The sequence below is a fragment of the Sapajus apella genome, unplaced genomic scaffold (assembly GCF_009761245.1).
Source record: "Sapajus apella isolate SASKATOON/1434 unplaced genomic scaffold, GSC_monkey_1.0 scaffold123, whole genome shotgun sequence".
NCBI lineage: Eukaryota > Metazoa > Chordata > Mammalia > Primates > Cebidae > Sapajus > Sapajus apella.
This window is the reverse complement of record NW_022437063.1, coordinates 1,412,716-1,423,803: the sequence shown is the minus strand read 5'-3', so window position 1 is coordinate 1,423,803 and position 11,088 is coordinate 1,412,716. Positions and strand designations below refer to the sequence as shown.

General features: G+C 51.7%; 1 protein-coding gene across 4 annotated transcripts in view; it reads right to left on the bottom strand.

Annotated features, from left to right (window-relative positions):
* Positions 1-11,088, bottom strand: part of PARVB (parvin beta) — a 143,447-nt gene that overhangs the window by 53,802 nt on the left and 78,557 nt on the right. The window lies entirely within an intron of this gene.

Genomic DNA, 11,088 nt, shown 5'->3' with positions numbered 1-11,088 from the left:
CAGACGCAGGGACAGAGGCTGCACAGCACCGCAGCCACCACCAGGACCAGGGCAAACATAGGGTCAGCTCTGCGGCCACCAGGACCAGAGTACCTGGTTTTCACCTTGGTATGTACAGAGGGCCAAAAGATAAAGCATTGGTAATACTGCGCCCCCCTACCCCGAGACAGTCAAGTAGCCTACAAGATGTCCATTCCTCCCTGGTGACCCTGAGCCTCAACCCACCCCAACCCAGGATGGCAAAGGGGTTTATACATCATTACTGACAAGCTTGGAGCACCCACCCTCAGCTGCATTTTGTACACACCCTTATTGAGACAGCATTCTCACTCCACACAATTCATCCTTTAAAAGTGTGTGATTCGGTGGATTTTAGTATATTCACAAAACTGTGCAACCAACACCATCCATTTCAGAACATTTTCGTCACCCTCAAAAGAAACCCATGCCCGTTAGCAGCCACTGTCCACATCTCCCTCCCGCAGCCCCTCACAGCCACCCATGTACTTTCCCTCCCCATGGATTTTGCTTTCTGGACATTTCATACAAACAAGAGCAGGTGATATGTGACCTTCCATGTCTGGTTTCTTTCACTGAGCGTGTTTTCACGGTTCATCCATGTGATAGCACGTTTCAGCCCTTCCTTCATCCCTATGCTGAATCACATCCCATCTCATGGGGGACCACATTTTCTTTCTCCATCCCTTGGTTGATGGTTATTTGGGTTCTCACCCCTTTTTGGGTACTGAGTGTGGGGGTCTGTGGGCCATGGAGGGGAGGGGAGGGGGTGGTGTCTGAGACAGGGGGAATGGCGTACGCGGACGCCATGCGGCCGAGATGAGCTTGCGCGATTTGAAGAACCTCAGCAAGGAGGCAGGATGTTCAGGGGTGGCTGTGGTGCTGTCATGAACGTTCGGGTGCAAGCCTCTTTGTGGATGTCAGTCTCATTCTTCCAGTCCAGCCTTCCTCTTAAGCCTTTTCACAGCAGATTTTCTGTTCAGCTCGCCGGGAGCTGTACTTTAGAAGAAGATCGCTTCCATTGTGAAAATACCTACGGAAAGACAGGACTCCTGCCTAACACAATTCCATCTGGCCCGTCCTGCTTCTGACACGTCTATTCCACAAAATAAAACAGGCTCCACCAATGACACGGAGTGCATGATTTTCCTGTGCAAGCGAAGTGAATGCACCGACCTCATGGGTCCCAGGAACCTCTTGGAAATGGGAGTTTATGTCCCTCTCAGAGATGAACAAAAGGGCTCAAGCCCAGAATATCCTGTTTCCCGTCACTCTGAAACAGCTGCAGCTCAAGACATTGGACACAAGGCAGATTTCTGCGAAGCACATTCTATTTTCCCACTAGCACAAAAATATCAAACCTGATACACAAGCCCACGAGGAACAGAGGTAAAAATAAATTGAAGGACGGTTTGCAGGCAGAGGTGCATGGCCCGGTGGCATTCTGGTCTTGTCAACGCCACCTCTGAAGGTCAAGGGCTCAGTACCAGCTACCCTGCTTCCGCCCGGGGCTCTTTCTGCGAGGTGGGTGGCAGGGGCAGGGAGAGCACTGGCCTGGGAGTCCCACGACAGCACCCGAACCCCCTCAGTTGCCAAGGAGCTGCCTCATGCTACCTTCCATGGGCCACTGACTCCCACACTCACTGGATGCCTGCCCTCCTCCCTCAGCCCTCCGCAGCCTCCCTTGGGGAATCATCCCTGACTCTCCTGCCCTCACATGGCGCATTTCTGAGGGCCCTGGACAGCTCCTGTTCTCCCTCCCCACTCCCTTCCAAGGAGGCCTGTTTATGCCCTCTTGTTCATCCCTCACCCAGGACCCCTAAGCACAGGGCCCGCCTCCCCATGCTCCTCCCACTCGGGAGTTCCATGGAAGCCTCTAGCAGGACTCGCCACACTCCAGGCCTGCCCCTTCCCAGGGAAGGCAGGAAGGAAGGCGGGCCTCCATCCTAGTCTCGGAGCCTGGACTTCGCCTTCTCACCCCACTTCTGTCCATCACCCCACTTCTGTCCACTTCTCAACCAGCTCCACTTTCCCCATCTTCCTCTTGCCCCTGGGCCAGGGCCACAGCCACACCTGAACACTCTGCCTCCTCACTGGGGTTCTTCAAATGCCCAGGCTCATCTCCGCAGCGGGGCCTCTGCACACTCCCCCGCCCCACTCTGCATACGCCACCCCTCCTTCACTGCCTGAGCAGCACTCCCTCCTCCAGGCAGCACCCCATCACAGCTGCCAGTACCCCGGCACCCAGTCTCACCCTGTCCCACAAAGCAATGTGCAAAGCTTTGAAAGGCTCTCCTCTGTCAGACCTCAAGGTCTATGAGGTCAGGAGCTGCAACCAGCTCGTCTGTGGCTCTCCCCAGCACCAGCAACTTGCTCCCTGGCACCAGAGCTCTGTAAGGATGTGGTGAATCAACGGTCTGCTTCACTAGGCACTACTGTGGGCCAGGATAAAGACTGTGGAGAAGTCTAGTTTGCAGCTCAGTGATAACTTAAGAGTTTGAATTGTCCATGTGTTCTCATTGTTCAACACCCTCCTATGAGTGAGAAAGGCAGCAAATCACACTGCACGGGTGTACCTATGCAACAATCTTGCATGTTCTTCACATGTACCCCAAAACCTAAAATGCAGTAAAATAAATAAATGGAAAAAAAAAAAAGAATTTGAATTGTCATTCAATGTCAGTTTGAGATAATGACTTCGTGGTTTCTGCACGTAAACACTGTAGAAATAAGTCTAATGATGAAGATGGCTGTGATGGATATTTTTATGTAATATGGATATGAGCCTTTTTTGCAGGTGACAAACAGGACGAATGAGGCCTCTGCCTTAAGGGCCTTACATTCTAATGAGACTCCAAGAGACACATGGACGCCCACAGTTTTGGGCTGTGATGGTTGTTAGGAGGGAAAGTAAAGCTGGCTCCAGTGGAGAAAGCAGACGAACACACCTGCACAGGTGATCAAGGCCGATCCAATCGCAAAGGTGCGCACGTGGGTGTGCCCCAATACACGACGAAATGGCACTTTACCTCTGCAGCCTTTCTCCCCAGAGCGATAACCCCCATCGAATCACGAAGAAAGCATCAGACAAACCCCAACAGAGGGACAGTCTACAAACTCTCTCAGCTACACGCCTCACAACTGTCCAGGTCATCAGAAATAAGGGAAGTCTGAGAAACTGTCAGAGCCCAGAGAAGCCTCAGGACTGAATGCAATGTGGTGTCCTGGGAGGAACCCTGAGACTGCCAAAGGAGAGCAGGCGACACCCAGGAGACCTGAGTAAAGCACCTGCCTTAGCAACAAGGTATCTGTACCGGGGCAGGGCCTTTGTTAGTAACAATGTATCTGTGTCTGTGTTAGTAACAATGTATTTGTGTTTATATTAGTAACGATGTATCTGTGTTGATTCAGGGCCTTACTTAGTTGGTAACAATGTATGTGCCTTGATGCAAGAATTGTAACAACCACCACTGGTGTAAGCCTAACTATTAGGAAAAGGAGTGTGGGGCACATGGAGCGCCCCATGATCTTTCCAGGTTTTCTGTAGATCAAAACTTTCTAAAAGAAAATAATAAGATGGCCAGGCACAGTGGCTCACATCTGTAATCCCAGAACTCTGAGAGACTGAAGCAGGTAGATCACTTGAGCCAAGGAGTTCAAGACCAGCTTGGGCAACGTAGAGAGACCTCCATGTCTACAACAACATTAATTAGTGGGGCATGGCGGTGTGCCCATAGTCTGAGCTCCTCAGGAAGCGGAAGCAGGAGGATCGCTTAAGCCCGGGAGGTAGAGGATGCAGTGAGCTGTGATTGCACCACTGCACTCCAGCCTGGGTGAAAAGAGCGAGACCCTGTTTGGGGAGCCTCTGGGATGAGGCGGCATCTGAGCAGAGACAGGAAGGGGTGAGGGCGAGCTGCACGGACATCTGAGGGAAGAGTGCTGGAGGCAGAGGGACAGCCATGAGAAGCCCTGCCAGTGAGCTGGGCACAGGGGACTGATAGTGTCAGGAGGGGAGAAGGGGGAGAGGCCGACCCTGGACTCTTCCCCAGGATGGGAGGGGGGGAGGTAATGAAACGGCTAGGGTCAGGGTGATCTCAGACACTAGTGGGCATAGGATGCTGGACATGGAGCCCATGGAGGGGCACGGCAGCAGGTCTGGCAAGGCCTGGGAAGGGGCGGGCACCATCCGTCAGAGGATGGGAATTAGAAGAGGAGAGATGGAGGAAGTAAGCGCCCTCCACGGATGCTGCCAAGGCCAGGAATGGTGGAGGCAAGGGGTGCCGAGGAAGACACTGCCCCTGAGGTTGGGGGTATCTAGGCTGAAGGGAGTGGGTCAGTGCTCAGAGGTTTTACAACCCTGTCCTTTGAGCAAAGGGGCATGAGGTGAAAGTCACAGGTACAGCCCTGTGCCTGCAGGGCTGGGGAAGGAAGAGAGGGGAAGGTCTGGAAGCAGCACTGAGGAAGTGGGGGCAACACCTGCTTACCCCTAAGACCCTGACTCCCACAAGGCAGGGAGGAGGAGGACACCTGCCCGCTCCCCAGGCCCTGACGCCCATGGAGTATGGAGTGGGGGGACACCTGCCTGCTCCCCAGGCCCTGACACCCATGGAGCGTGGAGTGGGGGGACACCTGCCTGCTCCCCAGGCCCTGACGCCCATGGAGCGTGGAGTGGGGGGACACCTGCCAGCTCCCCAGGCCCTGACACCCATGGGGCAAGGCAGAGACCCCCTCAGCCATCCTGACCATGTCACCTTTCTCTAGGCCTTGGTGACACAGCCACAAACCACGGATTTGGCAGAATGGCAAAGTAAACCTGCCCCTACCCACATCTGCCCCACCCACCAGCCACCAGGACAGCTCCTCCAGGCCTTCCCCACCAACCTCGTCCTTGGGCCCCTCAACTCCACTGTGATCCAGGATTTATGACCCTGTCCTTTGCTGAAGAATTTTACGGTGATTACTAGACCTGGGTGACGGTATTACACAAACCCCGTCCTTGGGCCCCTCAACTCCACTGCAATCCAGGATTTATGACCCTGTCCTTTGCTGAAGGATTGTACGGTGATTATCTGACCTGGGTGATGGTGTCACACACAGCTCCACAACATCACTAAGCCTCTTCCTGCCAGGCTGCGGGAGACAAGGTAACTGTGTCTTCTGCCCTCAGGCTGGAAGGGGGAGGCAGACAGAGATGAAATATAAGTCAGGGTGATCTCAAAGACATGAGGATCATCCAGCCAGGGTGCTGTGGAGGGCCAGAGGGGGAAAGCTGAGCAGAAAGGGATGCACACAGGGCAGGGGGAGGCTGGGCTGGCAGAAGTGGCTGGGTACCCAGCAGAGGATGGAAGACCGAGCTGGAGCTCCACCTGGGCTGGAGTCACAGAACCCTTTCTCATCATGCTACCCACAGTCCCAGTGTGCAATTCCACATGGCACGCCTTTTGTAGGGACAGTCGCCCATGCTGGAGTGCAGTGGCATGATCACCACTCACTCCAGCCTCCACCTCCTGCGCTGGAGCGATCCCTCCTCCTCAGCACCCTGAGCAGCTGGAACTACAGGTAGACACCACCACACCTAGCTAATTTTTGTAAAAAGTGGGGAGTCTCACTATATTGCTCAGGCTGGTCTCAAACTCCTGGGCTCAAGCGACCCTCCTGCCTCAGCTTCCGAAAGTGCTCAGATTACAGGCATGAGCTCCTGCGCCCAGCCAGCACCACGCTTTCCTGGAACAGAGGTGCCTGTGTAAACACAGCGTGGCATGAATAGGTAGGGTCTGTATTGAGACCCAGTGGCTATTCTGGGAGCCTGTGGGATGAGGAAGCATCTGAGCAGAGACAGGAAGGGGTGAGGGCAAGCTGCATGGACACCTGAGGGAAGAGGGCTGGAGGCAGAGCGGACAGCCAGGAGGAGCCCTGCCAGTGAGCTGGGCACAGGGGACTGATAGTGACAAGAGCAGGACACGGCTAACCCTGGACCCTCCCCCAGGCTGGGAGGGGAGAGGGCCATGAAGCCACTCAGGCCATGGTATTTCCCCAGACCAAGAGACCTGGAGTGCTACCCAAAGTGGCTCTTGAAGACTTACCCAGCCACTGACCCCGAGCCAGCTCCCCCAGCCATAGAACCAAGACCCCTGCCTCTATGCCCTGCCCCTCAGGAACTTGCTCTGGCCACTTGGGGAGATTTTATGGGTTTTTTTTTTTCTTTTTTGAAGTGTGTCATTTAAATGTGAGAGAGAACACTAAGTTTACAGACACACTGAGCAGCAATCCTAACTATGCTTTTTGGTCTTCAAAGCTCTCCTCCGCCTGCTTCCACTCTCTCGCCAGCCTGACTTCCACCCCGGATTCCCCGTGATCCTCCCAGCTCCCTGGCTGACCTCCTTCCCACCTGCAGCCCCCCATGCTCCAGACCTCTTCCCTTCACCAACCACTCAGCCCTCGACAGCCAGGTAAAACCAGTGACAGTGCCTCTTCCACCTCCTCAGAGCACCCAGCAAAGCCCCAAGCCCAAGAGATGCTGCAAATACCAGGTAAGTGACTCCCCATAATGCTCTGTGTGTCTTTTATAGTTTTTGGCTAACGGCTTTAAAATGGGTTTGCTGGGCACAGTGGCTCACACCTGCAATCCCAGCACTTTGGGAGGCTAGAGCAGGAGGATTGTTTGAGCCCAGGAGTTTAAGACTACCCTGGGCCAACAAAGTGACACCCCGTCTCTACAAAAAAATAAAAAATAAAAATTAGCCAGCTGGGCTAGGGACTGACTTATTTTCCCTCCTGAATAAAGATGCTGAGGTCCAGAGAGGTTAAGTGAGTGACTCAAGGTCACATAGCTAAAACTCTGGTGGAGCTGGGTTGTTTTTTTTTTTTTTTTTTTTTTTTTTTTTGAGATGGATTTCTTGCTCTGTCACACAGGTGGAGTGCACTGGTGCAATCTCAGCTCACTGCAACCTCTGCTTCCTGGGTTCAAGCGATTCTCCTGTGCACACCTGTAGTCCCAGACACTTGGGGGTCTGAGGCAGAAGGATTGCTTGAGCCTGAGAGGAAGCTGCAGTGAGCTGTGATGGTGACACTCCACTCCACCCTGGGTGAAAGCAAGACCCTGTCTCAAAAAAAAAAAAGTTTGTAGGCAGAATTTTAAAACACCCCCTAAAATCCTGACCTGCTGGTGTACACGCCTGTGTGAATACAGCAAGGCATGAATACGGAGGGGCTTCATTAAGACCCAGCTCCGGCTGGGTACAGTGGCTCACACCTGTAATTCCAGCACTTTGGGAGGCTGAGGTGGGTGGATCACGAAGTTGGGAGTTGGAGACCAGCCTGAATAAAATGGTGAAACTCCATCTCTATTAAAAATACAAAAATTAGGCAGCTGTGGTGGCACATGGCTATAATTCCAGCCACTCAGGAGGTTGAGGCATGAGAATCTCTTGAACCTGGGAAGTGGAGGTTGCAGTGAGCTGAGATCATAGCATTGCACTCCACCTGAGTGACAGAGCAAGAAATCTGTCTCAAAAAAAAAAAAAAAGACCCAGCTCCACCAGGGTTTTAGCTCTGTGACCTTGAGTCACTCACATAACCTCTCTGGACCTCAGCACCTTCATTCAGAAAGGAAAATCAGTCAGTCCCTAGCCCTGTGCACACTACATGACCCAGCAACCCCAGCTCCGATTTATCTCAAGGTACTAAACCAACTGTGGCCCTAGACGTTCACTAGCTGTAGAATGATTCCAAATTTGTGCAGGAAACACGAGAAACACAGAAGCCTGAAGGGACATATATGAAAAAAAAAAAAAATAGCCCTGCCTGCCTTCTGTTGGATTTTTCCGTCTTCCAGGTTTTCAGCAGCATACATTACTTTGGCAGTTCGAAAAGATAATAAGTATCATTTTTACAAATTAATCACTATCCAGATGGCTTGTAAAGAACTTAACAAGCAGGTCTTAAAATGCACATACAGGCCTGGCGCAGTGGCTCATGCCTGTACTCCCAGCACTTTGGGAGGCCGAGGTGGGTAGATCACCTGAGGTCACAAGTTTGAGACCAGCCTGGCCAACATGGTGAAACCCCGCTCTACCAAAAATACAAAAATCAGCCGGGCATGGTGGTGCACGCCTATAATTCCAGCTACTCGGGAGGCTGAGGCAGAAGAATCCCTGGAACCCAGGAGGTGGAGTTTGCAGTGAGCCGAGATTGTGCCACTGCACTCCAGCCTGGGCAACAGAGCAAGATTCCGTCTCAAAAAAAAAAAATTAATTAACTAATTAAAATAAAATGCATATGTAAATTCAAGGGACCCCTGGATTGCCAAAACAATCTGAAAAAGATGAACAAAATGGAGGGCCCAGGCTCCCCCATTTCAAACCTGTCTACAAAGCTCCAATCATTGAAACTGTGGTACTGACATCAAGGCAGACACACAGGCCTGTGGAACAGAACGGGGGTCTAGGATAAATCTCAGGTCACAGTCAACTGATACTAATAAGGAAACCAAGACAGTTCAGCGGGCAGAAAACAGTCCTGTTTCCCGTCCTAGTCTTCAGAGCATGCAGGCCACGTGATCTCATTTCCACTGGTCAGGTCTGTCTTCCTAGCTGGCCTGGCAGCTCCTCGCGGGCGGGGCTGGTGTTTGCTCAGTGCCACAACTCCAGCAGCTGGAGCGTGCACAGACCCACAGACAGGGCTCGAACTGCAGAACCGCCTGTGGACTTTCTAGAAAGGTCTCCTGGGCATGCAGACATTTGGTTCCAGAGGCCACCTTGCCCAGAGCTCTGACTTGTTAGGGACCACACAAGACACAATGGTGCTGCTATTTAAAAAAAAAAAAAAAAAAAAAAAAAAAAAAGTGGGAAAAAAAAAAAAAAAAAAAAGAATCACATCTGGATCTCGAACCTGATCCAAGACCAAACCTAAAAATAACCAACAGAAAGAGATTACAATCAAATTCCATGCAGCAGTTCATGGCGGTCTGCTCTGGGGAGCAAAAGCCGTTCACAGCCCAGTTTCACCGCCAGCCCCAGGAGGCACAACTTCTTCCTGCATGCCACAGCTCACCCTGCCACTATACTTCCCAGCCATCCATCTTAATCCGCTGTGTCACAAAAGACTTTTTAAAGATAGCACCAGTCATTATTTTTAGGGACACACTCATTTGCCAACCCCGAATCCTGCGGGCAGATGTCTAGGACGTACATTAATTATGCTCCTGCACATCACTCCATCATGCACATCTTACGAGCTTGCTTTAACCAGAATTTTAAAAAATTACTTTTCCCTTAGATCCTTCTGAATTATAATCAGGATCTGCAGCCTGTCTCCCCCAGAGCTATGACAGTTACGTTTTAATCACTTCCGAAAAGAGTCGGACGAGGGCTGATTGCAACAGGCAGGAGGAGATGTGGCCCAGCAGGGGCCAGGGGCACAGGAGGGCACCCTACGTGGCTCCAACAGCACCGGTTTCTGCCTAGAGGATCATTTTCATGCAGCTGATTTTCTTCATGGAGACAAAGGGAGGAAGCAAACAGAACTTGAAGACCAGGAAGGGTCTTGTCTTATCAACCAGGGAATGAGATAAGAAATCTGCTCTGGGAGGGACATGTACCCCCAGATGAGATGCAGTCAGCCTGCTTTCAGCCAATCTGCTCAGGAAGTGTTGTGTGTGTTGTTCTTTTTCTGACACCAAACGTGTCATTCCAACAGCAATTCTGTGATTAACTGATACCAACCAAGTGTCCTACAATTCAGTCTGATTCTAACACTAACTACCTGAAGTTGACCCCACAGGCGAAGCGCTCAGTTCCACCAAACACATCATCCCAGACACCAGCTGCAGAGGGGGCTCGCAGGCTCCCTGCACCTCTGCCCACTGATTACAAATCAGGACTCCTCACCTCCAGTTCAGTGATTTGCCAGAGCGCACAGAGCTCAGAAAAGCACTTAACTTAGGATTATCAGCTTACTATAAAGGTTAGAGCTCAGGGATGCATAATGAATAGGAAACGCTGTATGGGGCAGAGTTTTGGGGGAGGGGCTGGGGTGTCCATGCCCTCTCTCTGTGTGTCCCCCTCCTTGCACCTCCATGCTTTCCCCAGCTCTGAAGCTCTCCGATTCCCACTGTTGGTGGGTTTTGTGGAGGATTCATTACGTAGGCGTGGCTGATTACATCATTGGCTATTGGTGATTTGATTCACTCTCCAGCCCCTCTCCGCCCCAACCAGAGGCTGGCAGGGTGGGACTGATAGCCCCAACCCTTTAATCCTATACTTGGTTACTCTGGGGCCAGCCCCCACCCTGAGTCACCTCATTAGCATAAACCCAGGTCTCATCATGAAAAACAAAAGATGCACCTATCACTCAGGAAATCCCAAAGTTTTAGGCACCGTGTGCTAGGAATCTGCACCAGGACCTGGAGGCCAAGACCAGGTCCAGGCTTCCCCTGATACCACAAGTGTATAGGTTTCCCCTGGCTTTTCATTCTGGAAAGCATAAAAATAACCACTCTCTCCTTTGAGAATCATTAAAAATATAAAGTATCTCATCTATAATCCTATCGTTGCCTGGGCAGCTGTTCACCCGTAAGAAATTCAGGTCACTGCTGGAGAAGGTTGGAGAAAATACTGCAGGGAGAAATGCCAGCAAAGATGACTTTAGGATAAGTCTTCCAGGCTCCTGAACCCACCGGATGCATGTGCCCACTTCCAAACTGGCACTGCCCGTCTGTCCATCCACCTCCCTCCCAGGCTGCCCTGTTCACACTCATGTTCTCAGCACTGCCCTGACAGTGATAACGGGCGACTGGGTGTGTGACGTCACGTTATCCTTACAAAGTCACTCTGAGGTTGGTGCTATTCTCCATGTTAGTTATGGTGAACTCCAACTTTCTCTTCAGAGAATCGTATGTCAGTATGTTCACCTCTCTTATTCATTCTCCATTTTAAAGTTTAACATCCTGGTTCTCTGCGCCCCCTTGCCGCTAGTTTCAGTAAACAACTTCCCGTCAGTTCTAATCCATAGTTCACATCTGTTTCCCTGGTCACCTGCTCTGACCTGAGTTGTCCAGTTGCCCCTGGTCAC